Source organism: Camelus bactrianus, chromosome X, assembly GCF_048773025.1.
Source record: "Camelus bactrianus isolate YW-2024 breed Bactrian camel chromosome X, ASM4877302v1, whole genome shotgun sequence".
NCBI classification, from domain to species: domain Eukaryota; kingdom Metazoa; phylum Chordata; class Mammalia; order Artiodactyla; family Camelidae; genus Camelus; species Camelus bactrianus.
In genome coordinates, this window is record NC_133575.1 from 31,015,401 (window position 1) to 31,031,677 (window position 16,277).

At 49.6% G+C, this 16,277-nt stretch overlaps 1 long non-coding RNA gene across 1 annotated transcript; it reads right to left on the minus strand.

Annotated features, from left to right (window-relative positions):
- Nucleotides 1-606: 606 nt before the first annotated feature.
- LOC123615180 (uncharacterized) lies at nucleotides 607-16,021 on the minus strand. The gene is made up of 3 exons (XR_006722736.2): nucleotides 15,702-16,021; nucleotides 2,604-2,743; nucleotides 607-1,867 (listed from the first exon to the last, which is right to left on the minus strand). It is a non-coding gene; the product is annotated as an uncharacterized LOC123615180 (long non-coding RNA).
- Nucleotides 16,022-16,277: the final 256 nt, after the last annotated feature.

Here is a 16,277-nt window from a genome sequence, read left to right on the forward strand (position 1 = left end):
CACGCTGGCCCATGCCTGGGGAAACTTTTGCCTCTGCTTCCAGATGAAAAAGAAAATCACATCTCTCGGCTTGTCTGCATTTGGGGAGGCATGTGCCTCCCAAAGCTTTGCCACGATCTTTTTCGTAGATTTTGCAGATTTCATTCATTCTTTTCCAAGCAGGTGACGAGGCCCCACTGGGTGTGTGCTAGGTATCCTGGGAGTTCACAGAGAGTTGCCAAGTCTTATTCAGATGTGCTGGTAAAAACCAGAATCAGGTTGGTGGAGACCAACACTTATAAAATCACAAGAAGGCAACATAAAGATGTGTAAGGCACTGCTTTGAGAAGGGGGAGACCCCTGTAGCATCTCCTGCTGATGCCCCACCCCATATCCCCTCCGGACACCCAAGTTCCCCTGCAGCTATGATGGAGAGTCTGCACACTAACGGCTTCCCACCTCAGCTGCCAGCATCTCTTGGCTCCTCTGTCTCAGGGCTTCCTCCAGCATCAGGGGCAAGCTGGCTACATAATTTGTGGGACACGGTGCAAAATGACAATGTGGCCCCTTCTCCAAAAAACAGGACACAAGTTTTTCCCTCTCTCTCTTGACCTGTCATAGTGATTTTTATTTGTTACTTAATGTTGCACTCCCTCTGGCAACTGTTATTCTCAGGACAAGGGAAGACCTCAGCGAAGCCTCACCCCACGGCTTGGTGCCTGCCCAGTTCTCCCCATGCCCACGCCAGGCTCCCGCTGATGCAGAAATCAGCAGCGCTGCCAGGGTGGGGTGATGGAGCAGTCAGCCGAGAACCCATTCCAGCGAGGTGGGTGGTGGAAAGGTGGGGAGGCAGGGGAGGCAGGACCACAATGAACATATGCTCCGTTGTTCCATTAGATTTCACTGACAACACCCAGTTTCAAAGAAGAAATTATTAAAAATTGCAAGATGGTGACTGCAAGGCTCAACCCTAAAGCGGAAGGAAATTAACCTGGGGGCAACCTACAACCAATTGGGGCAACAGTCAGTGGGTAAATGCTAACCTGTCCTCCAGTGGAACAATTCTGAGATACGTTCTGCTTGTTCTACTCAGAGAGTCCCAGTGGGATGGAGCCCAGCGGCCCACAGCAGCAACTTACTCACGAATGCATCCTTTATTGGCTGTTCTCCCCATACTCACTGGTGCTTCCCACAACTGGTACCGATTGCCCATATTTCAATGTCTTCTTTGGAAGGAACCCAAACTAAGCCCCCCAAGTGTTTGGGGATTTTGTTGGTTTCCCATGGCTGCTGCCACGAAATACCACAAATTGCGTGGCTGAGAACCACAGAAATGGATTTTCTCACAGTTCTGGGGGCTAGAAGTCCAAAATCAAGGTGTTGGCTGGGCTATGCTCCCTCCAAAGCCTGTAGAGGAGGATCCTTTCTTGCCTTTTCCAGCTTCCAGTAGCCTCAAGCATTTCTTGGCTTGTAGATGCATCACTTTAATCTCTGCTTCCATCACCGCATGGCTGTCTTCTCCCTGTGTCTCTGTGTCTCTTTCCTCTTACAGGGACACCGATTATATTGGATTAGGAGCATGATCTCAACTAGTTATATCAGCCACAACCCTATTTCCAAGTAAGATCACATTCTGAGGTGCTGGAGTTAGAACTTCAGTGTATCTTTTTGGGGAGACATACAACCCGAGGTCATAATGGGAGGTCGTTAGAAAAGTCTTCATGGACAGGGAGAACTTGAACTATGTCTCCAAGCAATATTTCTCTTTACTGTGCAGGTGACTCACCTGGAAATTGTGTCCAAATGCAGATTTTCATTGGGTATGTCTGGGTGGAGCCTGAGAATCTGCATTTTTATCACACTCCCTGAAGATGCTGATACAGCTTTCCTATAATGGTGAGAGAGGGAAAATGGTAGATGGGTCCATATTCTGCTGCCATGACTTGGTTCTAATAAACCTCAGACTCAAGGGTGACATCTTCCCCACCACAGGGGAGTGGAGAAAGCTGTCACTCATGCCCCTTGTTTGGTGGAACTTTGGTGGTAGGCCATCTCATAGGTCACTGGCCAGCCTGTGACTTGGTTGTCTTTGGGTAAGTGCCCATCCACCCTTGGTCCAGTCAACACACGTTAATGGTGGCAGCATCCTGTGGCATTGGCCTGGAGACTTTCCCGAAGGAATTTCTCAGGAGAACACTATGCACGTGGTAGGAATTCTGAGCCTTGGTCTTGCTAATAGTATAAACAATTTATATCAAAAGGATTTGAAAACTGAAACATGCTGTTCAAATATTGAGATGCAGATATTTTGATGACTCAGAGGGCATCAAGAGGTGAGGCAGTAAAGTAAACCAGTCTAGACACATTCAGAGTTCAAACCAACCCACTGACTTGAGAACGGATTTGCTCAGACTCTCCAGGGTTAGCGAAGACTTTCATTGGCTAAGTAACTCTAAGGGCCCCTGTGGTCTTAACCCAGCTCTGTTGCAAGGAGATTTCAGACCTCCCCAGTGTGTGCCCATCTGGGTTCAAGAATTCTACTTTACTAGGTGTATTAGTCAGCCATTTCTGTAGTAATGCTGCATAACAGACCATCCCCAACCTCAGCAGTTTACCAAACAAACCTTTATTTTTCTTGCTCACAGATCTACCAGTCATCTGGGGATGACTTGCTTCAGGCTTTTAAATGGGTTGAGGTGGCTCCATGTATCTCCTTGGATCACTGTCTACTCAGGACGTTGTCCACGACAGATGTGAAAAGGATCTGAGAAGAGAAGCACAAGACCGGTACCCTGTCACTCTTGCCAACATTCCCTCAGACAAAGCACATCACATGGCTGAGCCCAGTGTCAGGAGAAGGGGTGTACATGCTTCCTAGTCTTGTGAGAAGTACTGAGAAGTCACATGACAACCTACTGGTTGTCAAGGGTCAACTCTGTTGACCCCTACGTTGGTAACCTGCTCTGTGAGTATCATATCAAGTGCATTTCCATTGATTTCCCCCATCTTGGCTATTTTCTTCATTAAATTTAGAATTCACTAAGCATTGAGAGTTATATGTATGTTTTGTTCTTAGAACACAGTGTTAAGTGTGCACTGCAAATTACATATGAAGCAGCTCAACTAAAGGGCCACATTGGAGAGTAATTAATGATGAGAGAAGTCCTCATTAGGTCATGTTATAATAACTAATGATAACTATTGAGAATATTGTATCCATTTTAATGAAATTTTTGTCTTGTTTTAGCCTAAGATGGTTTTAGAGTAGGGGCTCATTAATGCACCCAAATTTTTACTCCTTTGGTAACTATGATTTAGGCTGATGAGAAGTAACCCTAAAAGGGTTTTCCAGGAACAGAATTTGCTCCTAAGACAGAGGAGAGCAGTACAAGTGGCTAAGTGTGGAGGAGGGGTGTCTGGAAAATGGACAGAAGCACAAATATGCTCACCCCTCCTCATAAGTGGCCAGCCCAGTGAGAGCAAGACAGGACAGGGTTCTAAGGGGAGCGTGCTTCTCCCCTGGCCCCACGCCAGGGTGGAGGGAGGGCTTCTGGCTCTTTCTCTATGAGGTTTCCCCTACCCTTCCCCCAACTCTACTACCAGCCAGCCCCCGGCTCCTGTGCGTTAGAACACCGCTCCCCACCAGCTCTCCACTTGAACAGTCTCTCCTGAGTCCACGTGAGTGCTGGGACCCAGGGTGAGCATAGGAGTTTTGAAGTCCTTAGTTAAGGGGACAGTCTGGATGGACACAATGGTTAAAGGCCAGGCTTTGGGGTCAAATACAGTGGACTCAATTCCTGGTTCCACCACTCACCAGCTGGGGATGTAGGGCACGTTGTTTTAAGTGTCTGGGCCTCAGTTTCTTCATCTATAAAGTGGGAATAATAACACTATGAGCCACGCATATACACACACACACTCACAGTGTTGTCAATATCCAGTGTGATGCACTTTAGAAAGAGGTTGGCCCGGCCTCTGGCACTTGGCCTTCACTCAGTAGATGGGAGCTAGCATGGGTCCACAGTCCCTTATCCAATCACAGGGACAGATAAGCTTCAGACTTCAGAATTTTTCATTTTTAGGAAGATCTTAACGGTGCATTTGCCATATATGATGAGAGACCCCATACTTCACAATCAAACATGTTATCATTTCTGCAGCAAAACGTATGAATATTCACATGCATTGGAATTAAATAAGGCTTTAAGTCGCCTCACAGTAGTTCAGGCCAGTTTTTGCCATCAAAGGAGTTTTGACCAAATCTTCATTTTTCCAGGATTTGGGGATTTGGGTCCTGCGGGTGACTAGATATATTAGTAGGTTACAAGCATTCAGACTGTGAGTGAGAAGCAGGAACCTTGTGGGGGAAAGGGCAGGTGGCGCTGGGCAGAGACTTCTTCTGTTTGGGGCTCGACAAGCATCCTCCTGGGGTCGAGGGGAGAAGGGAGACGAATGGGAAACTGGCCACTAGGCAGAGGGTGCTGGGAAAGGAGCACAGACTGTTCCCACATTTCGAGCAGCATCATTTTGTTCCCCAGAGGCCTAGAAAATATTTGTTCCCAGACCCCTCTATCAGACGCCGGGTAGCTGAATAAATGGATGCAAGGCTGTGAATAAATAAACAAACAGGAGAGATAGGGAACGGCTGGATTCTGCATCCTAAGAGAGCTAGATGAGCCAGACAACCCTTTCTACTGGACATTCCAGAAAGTGCCCTGAAGGACCACTGGTGATGCCCTGGTGGGACGTGCTGGTCCAGTTGAGCATCACCTGACTGCCAGCCATGGGGCAGAAGGAAACAGAGCTGAGATGACCTCTCGCCGAAGGAAATTGGCCTGGGGAGAGATTTGGCCCTATAGCCCAGCAATTTCATAAGCCCCGGGAACCAAATAATTCTATTATCCTGTGTTTTGTTCCCAGGTTCCTGATAGCAGCCTCTGGTCGATCGTTAGTAGCAACTGTGTGTGTGTGTGTGCGTGTGCGTGTGTGCGTGTGCGTGTGTGCGTGTGTGCGTGTGTGTGTGTGGTGTGCCTATGTAACAACAGAGACACACGGAGAAAAGAAAACAATGGTTTTCTCTAAGCCCCAAAGGGAGGAGATCGAGTGCTCCAGAGCCGAGCTGAGGGAGGGAGAGTCGCGTGTCCTCCTCTCCGTGTCTTTTCGTATTTTGCATTTCTCATTACATCCGCATGTCACGGGGCTGCTGGCTGATTTATAATTTATTGGTTTAGTGTCTCGCGGCAGGGAAAGGATGCTGTGCTATATTTTTCAGGGACACTCAATTCAACTTTGGTGAGGCAGCCAGGGCCACAGCTGTGAGGGGCATGGAAGACAGATGTGTGAAGTAGGGGGGCAGTGGGCCCAGGGTTACCTGGGCCGTCCTGGCTAAATGCTGGCTACCATCAGGGATGCTGGCCTGCGTGGGGATTTTATTTAAGTGGAGGTTTTCTAATTGGATTTAGAAAATTCCATCTCCAGCAAGCACGTAAACATGCATCCAGAATTTGGGGCACTGGGGGCGCCCTGCTTCCCTGGGTTTCCCACGGCAGACTCTGAGACGAGGATTCTTGTAAGAGTGATTTCACTAAGAAATTCTGCCGGGAAAAGAGGTGTGAGAGTGTATTCGTTTGCTAGGGCTGCCGTAACCAATTACCACACGCTGAGTGGCTTACACAACAAAAATGTATCGCCCCGCCGTTCTGGAGGCCAGAAGTTCAAGATCACAGTGTGGGCAGGGTTGGTTCCTCCTGAGGGTGTGAGGGAGAATCTGTTCCCGGCCCCTCCCCCAGCTTCCGGTGGTTTGCCGGCCGTCTTTGGCGTCCCTTGGCTTGTACAAGCATCCCCGCCATCTCTGCCTTCATCCCCGCATGGCACGCTCCCTATACGCATGTTTCCGTGTGCAAATTTCCCTCCTTTAAGGACACCAGTCATATTCAATTAAGGCCCACCCTCATGGCCTCGTTTTAACTTGATTACCTCTGTAGAGATTCCGTCTCCCAATCAGGTCACATTCTGAGGTCCTTGGGAGTCAGGACTTCAACATGTGGATTTGGAAGGGACACAATTCCACCTCTAGCAGGAAGTGAGGAAGTGACACAAGGAAAGGAAGGAGGCCCAGCGAGGGGACAACGTCAAGCCAAGTCCCTCAGAGGGGAACTTGGGCTCAACCTTGCAAGGCATTCTGGGGCAGGGGACGGAGGGCACCCTCAGAGGTGCCTGACTGGGGAGCAAGGGAGCCAGGGTATTGGTTAGAGGAGGCCCCCAGAGGGATATCCATTCCCAGGCACCCCCTGCCCTCCTAGGACACAGATAAAACGGGTGCTGGCTGTTGAGAACGAAAGCAACTAGAAAAGGGTGTGCACGAACATGGAAGAAGGATTTCATGGGGGCGTGGGGACCACTGACAGCATTTGCTGTGAGCCCTCAAGTCCCATTTCCACCCAGAGGTGACTGGCTGCCTTGCTGGTGTGATCCCTCCCGCCTGTGGTGGCCGCATGCCCACGCCGGGGCCTGCAGGGGAGGCAAAAACAGGGACACAAGAGCACACCTTCCCAGAAAAGCCTAGGCCGATGTTGAAAAGCCAGTTGTCGTTCTGCTTAGCTTTTGTCAGTAGATTTCATTGCAGGGAGGCGCGGCAGGGAGCGATGTACAGACAGGCAAGAGGACCGGGCATTCTTGTGTCAAACAGGGAAAAGGAAATCCACTTCGGGAAAAGTGGCAATGATCGACTCTTGGGGTTAGAATCACGATCTTTGATTGAATAACATGGCAGGGTTTTGATTCAATAGTAATCCGATTTGGGTGGCACACCAATAATAAATTCTGCAGCAAACTGAAAAATTCTGTAGGGTAATGGAAAGCATTCGAACCCCATGGTTTTCATTGAATTAAATATGAAAATGTATCATACAATCGATATGGCAATATTTGATTCAATCAGCATTTCGGGATGAGAACCGTTTTCTCCCATTTGTTTTTATGCTGTCGCAAAATATTTCAATTTGCTTCAGAATTTATTATTGACAAATCACCCTAACGGCCGTTGGGGGTGGGAGTGGGGAGGTTGTCACAGAGGATTGGCAGCTGAGAGATGGTGGGGGCCAAAGCAGCCCCCCGAGAAATGGCCAGGGATGGTGGAATGCTCGGGTGAATTTCTAGAAAGGAGCTGATTATGCACAGCAGGGAGGGAGATGAGGACATTTGTCACTGGGAGAAAGGAGGCAGGACAGGGGGGCCCTGCCTTTCCTCTGGATGGGGGGCTGATCTCAGCAGCAAGGGCCTGCCCTGGGCAAAATTATGAGGCAGGCAGAGGGGGGCACCCCCACTTCCTCTGCTCTCTGTGACCCCCGCCCTCAAGAGGAAAGGGCTTTTATCTGTAACCCTGCAGTCAGTGGCCTGGTGCTGTGTTACAGACACCAACGCGGAGTCTCAGAAACATGGGTCTGATACGGGATCTTCCACTAACTAGCTGTGTGGCCTCGGGTAAGTGACTTAACTGCTCTGTGCTTCTGTTTCCTTATTTCTGGGCTAGTCATAAAATATGCCCTTCCTCGTAGAGCTGGTTGTAATGATTACACAAATGCATATTAAATGAATCTGTGTCTGTTCAGGACTTCATAAACAACCAGGAAATGGAGGTGATTATTATTATTATTACCATCATCATCATCATCATCGTTCTATCAATTACCTATTGCTGTGTAATTAGCTTACACTCTAAAACATAGTGGCTTAAAACAGTAATGATTCTGATGATCAGTCTTGGACTAGGCTGGGCTCCACTGATCTTGGCTAGGCTCACACGGGTGTTTGCGGTGGGAGGATCAGCTGTGGGCTGGCTGGTCCTGAGTGACCTCACTCAGTTGGCTGGCTGTTGGCAATGGCGGTAACAGGGCCATGTATCTCTCAGCCTTCAGCAGACTCTACCAAGCTGGTGACATGGTGGAGTCCAGGTGTAGCGAGAGGGCAAGCCTTGATGTGCAAATGGTACTCAAGTCTCTACTGTGGCACATTGGCTGATGTCCCCCATGGGCCAGAGCGAGATACCAGATTCAAGGGATGGAGAAAAGCTTCCCCTCCTGATCCACGCATACACATTTCAAGGACATTCATCCAAGGAGAGGAAGAATCTGTGGCCATTTTTGCACATGATCATTATTGTCATCATTTCTTTGAAAGTGCTTGTCATGTCTCCCCCAGTATAAAGCTGTTAACATGAAACACCTCCCTCACTAGGCCCAGAGCTCCTTGAGGGCAGGGTATCCTTGCATCTTTTGTACCCAGCAAGGCCGTAGGCACTCGGAAATGCTTTCTGAATGAATTATAAAAGTATAATGAGATAATCATATAAGAAAACTGCTTCTAGAAAGGCATTCATCCTAAAGAGTTAAGTCATCAAAATCGCATGCTCGTAAGAGTGAATTTTTAAGCTAATGGCAGGAAAAGGGCATGGTTTAACATCAACAGAAGCTCGGGGTAAAATTCTAGGAATCATTGACGGGTGGCTATTTTAGAGTCTTTCTCTCCTATTCCTCACATTGCACCGTTAGACAACTTTCCACTCCACTTACAAGTACGGTTGCCCCATTTTTGGCTCCTGGGGAGAGGGGGTAGCCGATAGGGGTTGCTCTTCTCCCCAGGTCTTAATTAGTCACCCACGGGGTTCTGGACTTTACCATCCCACTGGCTCCAAGCATGCTTAGGAAGAGGTAGAAAGAGCTAGAGGAAGTTCATTGAAATTGAGGAAAGTGATGAGACCAAGGTCAAGCAGGACCTAAGAGGTCTGTAATCAGTCAGCCAATCAGACACGTCCAGAACCTACTATGTGTCAGCAGCTGCCTCGGACACTGGGGATACTTCAGTGAGCAAGACAGATAAAGGCTATGCTCTCCTGGGGCTCCCGCTCTAATATCTGATCCAAAGAGATCGAAGCCAGAGAAGGCAGGAGCCAGGAGCTATCTCAGAGAAGAGAGTGAACAACATTCAAATCCTGAGCACAGTGGCATGAAGTCTGTTCCATCTCAGCTACCCACAACTCCCAGCACTCCCTCCAGGCAGAAACACAGCAGGCAGAATGGTGCCGGTATCAAGCTCTTGGGAAAGAAATCCCAGATCTGCCATGTCCGGGACATCCTAAGCATACGTCCCAGTCGCTTTTCTGAGTTTGCACATTTTACGTAGTACATTTTACATGTACAAACTCATTTAATCTTCGCAGCAACACCATAACTGTATCAATCAGCTTGTGCTGCATAACAGATAATCACAAAATTTTGTAACATACAACAGTCAACATTTATTCCTCAAGCATCTACAGGATTCAGCTGATCTGGGCTGGGAAGCTTTGCTGATCTCATTTGCACTTGCACATGTATCTGGAGGGCAGCAGGGATGAGCTGATCTAGGCTGTCCTCAGCTGGGGCAACTCAGCTCAGTTCCACATCTCATTTTCCAGCCTGCACATCCTTATGTCCATGGCAGAAGCACAAGAGAGCAAGCCTCAATGCACAAACTCCAAGCATCTGCTTGTGTCCAGTCTGCTAACATCCCATTGGCTGAAGCATGTCATGTGACTGAGCTCAAAATGAAGGGGTCAGCAGTCCATCTGCCACAGCAGGAGGGCACTGAAAAATTTCAAGGCAAAGGGCTTAGGGCTGGAAAATTCGGGTCAATAAGATAATCCACCACAACGAAGTTGGTACTATCATTAAGCCCATTTTACAAATAGGAAAACTGAGCACAAAAAGTTTAAGGTACTTGTCCAAGGCAACCCAGCTAGTCACTGGTGTATCCAGAATTCAATCTCAGGACAGCTGCTCTTACTCCTCTTTACCATTTCACTTCTTAGCTCTGGCTTAATCCAAAGATAAATCTAAGAGTATGCGATCTATAGACTTTATCTCCTTCAGGAAATCCTCCGTAATTTTTTTTTCTTCCAGCCTTTGGCAAGCCTGAAGCTACTGTGCATCCAAGATTAGACTCCTGGTCAAACATCCAGGGTTTGGGAATTAAGTGTTACCATTTGGACGTGGAACCACACGCTTTAACAATTAGCAGCGCTGGGTTTTGACGTGTGGGGAAACTGAGGCGCCTGGTCAGGACACGGCCTGATACGAAGATCTCTCTCCCTGCTGTGGGAAGCAGGGGAGGGGTTCCAAGGCAGCGCCCTAGGCAAAGCCAAGGTTTTACTCAGAAAATTATTTTGGTCCTTTTTCGTGCAGAGGGTAAAAAAAAAAGAAAGAAAGAAAGAAAAAAAAGCAATCCCAGAGCTGCCTCCCATGGAGTACTGTATCTTAAGCAATTTTGGGTCATAGACTCTTTGAGAATTAATGGAAGTAAAGGACCTTCTGACTTATCTGAGATAGGGTCAGGCTATAATAATTTTAGGCTGGACAATTTCTAAAGTAGATGCCCATTTCTGTCCTGCCAGTTTCAGTAAAAAGCTCATAGGCTGTTGAACTTGGAGCCATGGAACATCCTGGCATCCCTTTTGAGAGCAACTTGGGGCAAAATATACCCCTGGCTGAATTCCAAGTCAAGAGAGGGTCCTCCTTGAAGAAGCCTCTGCCCCTCTCAAGACAGACTTAGGAACCAGACAGATGTGAATTCAAATCCTGGCTCTGCATCTACCAGTTGTGGGACCTCGAACCTTCATTTCATTGCGGTTAAACTGGAAATTATAGTACCGACAGCGGCGGGCTAGGGGAAGGGTTGAATTAAATCATGCATATCCTAGCACCAAGAACATTCCCTGCATGTAGCAGGTGCTGGGTCTATGACAGTCCCTTCTCTTCTCCTAGGGACACCAGAGAAATAAGTTGCCATCTCCAGAAGGCCAGCTGGTGACAGCAGCGGCACCGGCATCTGCACGTGGCACCTGTTTATGCCCCACCTGCTATCAGGCAGGTGCTGCCAGGAGGCAGCCCTCACCCACAGAGAAGCAGGTAAGTAACCTTTGCTGTAGAGGACATGTGTTGCTGATGGGTGACAGCAACTACGCAGGGACATTGAATCACCCAGAAACTAGGATCAGCTGGAAGCCGTTAGCACTCCCAGGACAAGGGGAGGGAAGAGTGTTATATGGAAGCCCAAGGGGAGGTGGAACCTTGGAGGGGGAGCCTCCAGCAGACGCTGCAGTGATGGGGGGAGGATGGCCTTCCTCGTAACAGAGAGGTGAGCAAGGAGGGGGCAAAGGAGAATTACCTCGACATCTCTCTCCCCTTCGCCTCCAATCTGTTGCTTACAACTGGCCAAACCGAACTAAAAGCCAACTGGCAAGGAGCCCAAAGAATCAGTCCACGGAGCTGGGTCTCCAGGACACAGAACATGGGGGAAAATGGTAGAAATGGATCTTGGAGGGCAAATAGAGGACACCCAGCACACACCTGATATTTCCTCTTGAGACTCGTCTGGGCATCTGTTGTTCCTGTAGGACGGTGGTTCTCCTGTCGCAGCCGACCGGCAAATCCCCTGAAGGGCTTGTTAAATAGATTCCTGAGCCTAACACCCAAAGTTTCTGATTCTGAGGTCTGGGATGTGGCCCCAGAATCCGCATTTCTAACAATTTCCCAGGTGATGTCGACGCTGCAAGTCTGAGGACCACACTTAGAGATCCACAGCTTTCTAACATGAGATTTCTTGAGGGCAGCTTCCCTTCTTCTGTGCACAGCATTTGAATATGCCTTCTACACCCAGGACAGCCCCATGGCCAGCAGGACCGTGCACAGCTCAGAACCACGTGGGGCAGCCCTCCGCAGCACCCCTCACCTGACAGCCCCGGTGCCACGGACCCTGCCAGGTGGGCTGGCCTTGCCTCGCCTTAACTCACCCTGTCCATGTCCCCTCCAGGCCTCGTCTTCTGCCTAATCCTTGTGAAGGCTCTCAATTTTGCCTGCCCAGTTGCCCATAGTTAACACCACACACACACACACACACACACACACACACACACACACACGAAGGGGAAAACACGCATGCGTGAACAAACACGCTCCAATTAGCTGCACCTGGATGCCTGGTCCGTTTCCTTTGGGAAGATGAGTCAACCACTCCTTGGGGTCCTGCGACATCCTGTGCTCAGGCCAGGAGGTCACAACTCCTGGTCACGCAACATTGCCTCTCTGCAGGCAGCCCTGCCAATCTGCAGCTCCGCCTGACATCTTTGTTTTAGGGGAAATGAACACAGAATACTGCTGGGTCCCCGCCAAACTGGGTCAACCGTGCCCCCTCTTCGGTCCCCTGATGGGCTGAGACCCATCCAAGAGCTGCCTTCCTCTTCCCCTTCTTGTTCTCATCCGGCTCTTTGTCTGCAATAGCCCTTTCCTCGGCTTGCTGCTTTGTGAATGTCACTCTAACAGCCTCTCCTGTCTTCCATCTTCACTAAGCAGCTGCTAGAGTAATACATGAGATGCCCTAGGGAGTGTCAGCAGCAGAAAAGTCCTCCTGGGGACACAGGTTGTTTGGGCCCCTTCTTCTGGGGTCCCCACTCCCATTCCGTGTGGTTTGAGTCTGACTCTCGGTCCCATCATCCTATGCCCCCTCCTCAACTCCAGCCACCAGGCAACAAGTGACCTCGTCCTGACCAATCAGCACAGCCCGTTCCCAAGGACATGGAGCTCAGTCTGGGGCTGGGCCTGAGAGCCAAGCATGGGCCATTAGACTGATTTCCTGGACTGGATGTGCAGACACCAAAGCAGCACTGTGCTGGACCCCTCCTTCCTCAGCTTGTCAGAGACAAAAATGTGCAGCTCTTGGGTGCCTTGAAATGGACCAGCGTGAGAATATTTGTAGTATGGAGAAATCAGCAAATGCTACACATCAGAGCTTTTTTATTTGAAAGAGTCAGTCATTAAACCCCAACACACAACTGCATGGGAAAGAGAATCTCTGTTTCCATGAGGGGCAAATCTGGAAGGCTCTGAAGGCAGCAACTTCTTGTGCTGTGTGGAGAGACCTGTTGTGCAGCAGCAAAGAATGAAGCCAATGCAGAGAGAAGCAGAGTCAAGAATATTGAACGAGAGAGAGAGAGCTGACAATATGATGTGTGCTCCTGGATCCAGCCATGCCTGAACTCCAAACTATGGCAATTATATAAAACAAAAATTGCCTGTTTTGCAATTGCCTATTTGAATTGGGTTTTTCCCTTGAAGGGGTACAGAATGAGCCTCTCCAAAACATGCCACTTTGGCATATGAACTTTTTTGAGCCGAAGACAATCAAGGCCTAAAAGACTCAGGAAGATATTTTTACCTCCCCTTTTAACTACCTAAAAGAATTCAGATAGGGGGGCTTGACTCAGAGAGAAAGAGCTATTACCAAAGGTAAGTTTTATCTGAGTGACCTATCTGTATGGCCGGGCAAACATCTAATTACCAAACATCTGCTTTTCTTATTGTCCTGTGAAGCACTCTCCCGTCCTTGGAAACCCTAGGCCCTTATCCCATTCCTTAGCTCGGGATGGCATATAAACCTCAACTGCCCTCCTTGCCCTTGGGTCTTATATTTTTATGGGAATCCCTTAGGTACAAAATGAAATTTGTTTTTCTCCTGTTAATCTGTCTTGTGTTCATTTGATCATTAGATCAGCCAAAGAACCTAGAAGGGTAGAGGAAAAAAGTTTTCCTCCTCAACACCTTCATGCAACTTTAAGATCCTTGAGTGAAATGGAACTTAGGAGAAATTACCTTCTTCTTGGAGATTCCTAAAATTGTCACCACAAAAAGGGAAGCTGATTCCACCCAAAAGGCCAGTCTTCTCATGGTTCTGGGGTAAAAGGAGATCGAGGCTGCTCAGCCTCTGCCAAGCAGGGTGCAGGGCATCTAGTGTGTGGCTCTCCAGTGTCAGACCCACACCTTCAGCCCAGTGACAGGGTTCCAGCCCCGGGGCCCCAGGGGGCGGGTGATCAGCTTGGAGAATCCCCACCACCACCACCATCACCATCATGAAGTTGAGGTTGGACCCCTCTGGTTTCTATTATTGTAACTTTCAGATGCAAATGTTTACACTTGTTCCTGAAGGGGAGCCGAGTTTGCCAGCCCAAAATATGCCTATTAGGCATCAGGATTATTTTAGGCTGATTATTTTTAAGAAACAACAGTCACAGAAGATGCTCTGAAAACAGAGTAGAAGTTTTGTAAGAGACATTTGCATGCACAAGAGACATCTCCATTTTCAAGGGTAGATCCCTCTATGTCCTGGGAAGAGGAAGATGACTCTAAATCTCTAGAAACTCTTCGAATGAAGCAGGCGTGGACTTAAATCTGTGCAAAAACCTTACTTTTGTTGACTGTGCTTTTCCTGGTCACCTCCCATAAATGGCCACACCTCCAGCCCCCAGTATCTTCCTTAGTCTTTAGCTGAAAGTGGGATTTAAGGTGGTGGCTTGGGCCATTTCAGGGAGTTAGTATTCCTGGGTCTCTTCCATGTATACAGGAGGTATATGTGTTATTAAATTTCCGTTTGTTTTTCCCGTTAATCTGTCTTCTATTATGGCAGGTGGGGGTAGAGGGGTTGTCTCAGCCAAGATCCTAGAAGGGTAGAGTGAAAATTATGTTTCCTCCCCTACAGCCCCCTTCCAGCCAGAAAGCCTGCAAGTGCAGCCATCCTGCCTGTTCTGTGGGCGCAGAGCAGCTGTGCACACCCACCCTCCCAGGAGGAGCAGAGCCAGTGAGTCACTGGGGACCCCATTATCATCTGAACCCCTATCCTGTACAGCTGAGAAAAGTCATTCCAGCACCTTTGCCCCAGAACAGGATGATGCGCTCTGGAATACTGGCAGCCTCAGCGTCAATCCAGGAGAGGCTGCAGATTAAACCCCTCCCTCCAGGACATCCGGTGCAATCTTGGCCTCAAAGGTGCCCAGTTGCTGTTAGGATCTTGAGAAACCCTGACCCTTTCTGAAGTGCCTGCTTGTGTTATTTCTGGGCTACCCTCAATCTTTTTCTGGATCATGAATACGCGAATACCCCTATCTTTGGCCGCAGGGTACTTATCCAGCCCTGCCCTCCTCTCTGTTCCCTTCTGGTGGTTGGCCTTGAAACCCTGACACCAGAAGGTTCTGTGGGTGTTCCTTCTAGGAGACAGACAGGAGGACAAACTGTGACTCATCTGGCAACCCAGCCTGGGCTGGGGAAGGAGGGTGCCCCACCACAGGGAGAGGGCAGCAGGCTGAGCCCCAGGAGCCCTGGAGAGGGGGACATCCCATGGATGGCCCGCTGTGGACAGTAAGGGTCCCTGGGCCAAGAGGGCGGTTGGTAAGGGGGTGGGGTTCAACCCTGAGCCAGAGCCTGTCTGGCCTCGGTGTGTCCAAGACCCAACCTGAGCACACATACACCCACACATCCCACACACCCAACACCCGCTCCTGTGCGAATACGAACACACAAAGACACACACACACACACACACAGCTTGCAAAGCAATCTCCGCCGCACTTCCGTGATCAAACTCCTTCCCTCCTCACTGACCCAGGCCATCTTTCCTCTCCCCGCTGCTGCCCCAGCCCCCCCACCAGGAGCTGGGCCACTTTACCCACTCCTCTCCCCACCCCCTCAGCTTGTTTTCTTTTCCTGAGCGATTTTAAGTTTCCATCTGTCATCTGAGGTCATTAATCCCAAGACAGAAGGCCAAAGAAGCCTACCCCACACAGCCAAGCCATTAACTAATTGCAAAAGGTGCGCACATCACATCATATTAATCCCCCTGCAGCAGCCCAGCGCCCGCACCTCGCTTCCGGAGTTGTGCTGATAAAGAGGACGAGCCGCCTGCTACCGCCCGGGCTGGCGTTACCATGATGGATGGCCGTGTCCGGAAAGGGTGTGGGTCCGCCTCGGAGACTCATGTGTCAGGCAGAGGAGGGGCTGCGGGGGAGGCAGGCAGGAGAAAGTGGCCAGCTGCCAGGGGGATTTTTTTTTTTTTTCTCCAGCTGAGAAGGAGCCGAGACATCCTGTGTCCCCAGGCCTGGCCGGCCTCGACCACTGCCCCAGGCTGGCTGTGTGTCTGAGGACAAGCACAGGTGAGAAGACCTGAAAGGACCCCAGCCCCTTCCTTGCAGCAACTCTTCTCTCGCTAAGTCAACAAGTTCAAGGTGACTGGCTTTCGATTGACCACCCACGGTCTGTGGACACAAACCTTCTTTCTGACGGTGGTCCTTGAGGGCAGGTGGCCTTGCCAAGTTTCCCCTCACCTCGACTGGGGGCTGGCAGGCCACGCCAGCCCCGTGCAGGGACTGTCTGATGGCCTGTTTCCCAGCGGGAATTATCAGCAGGTCTGCGAGTGTGCGTGCACGCGCATCCTGCTTC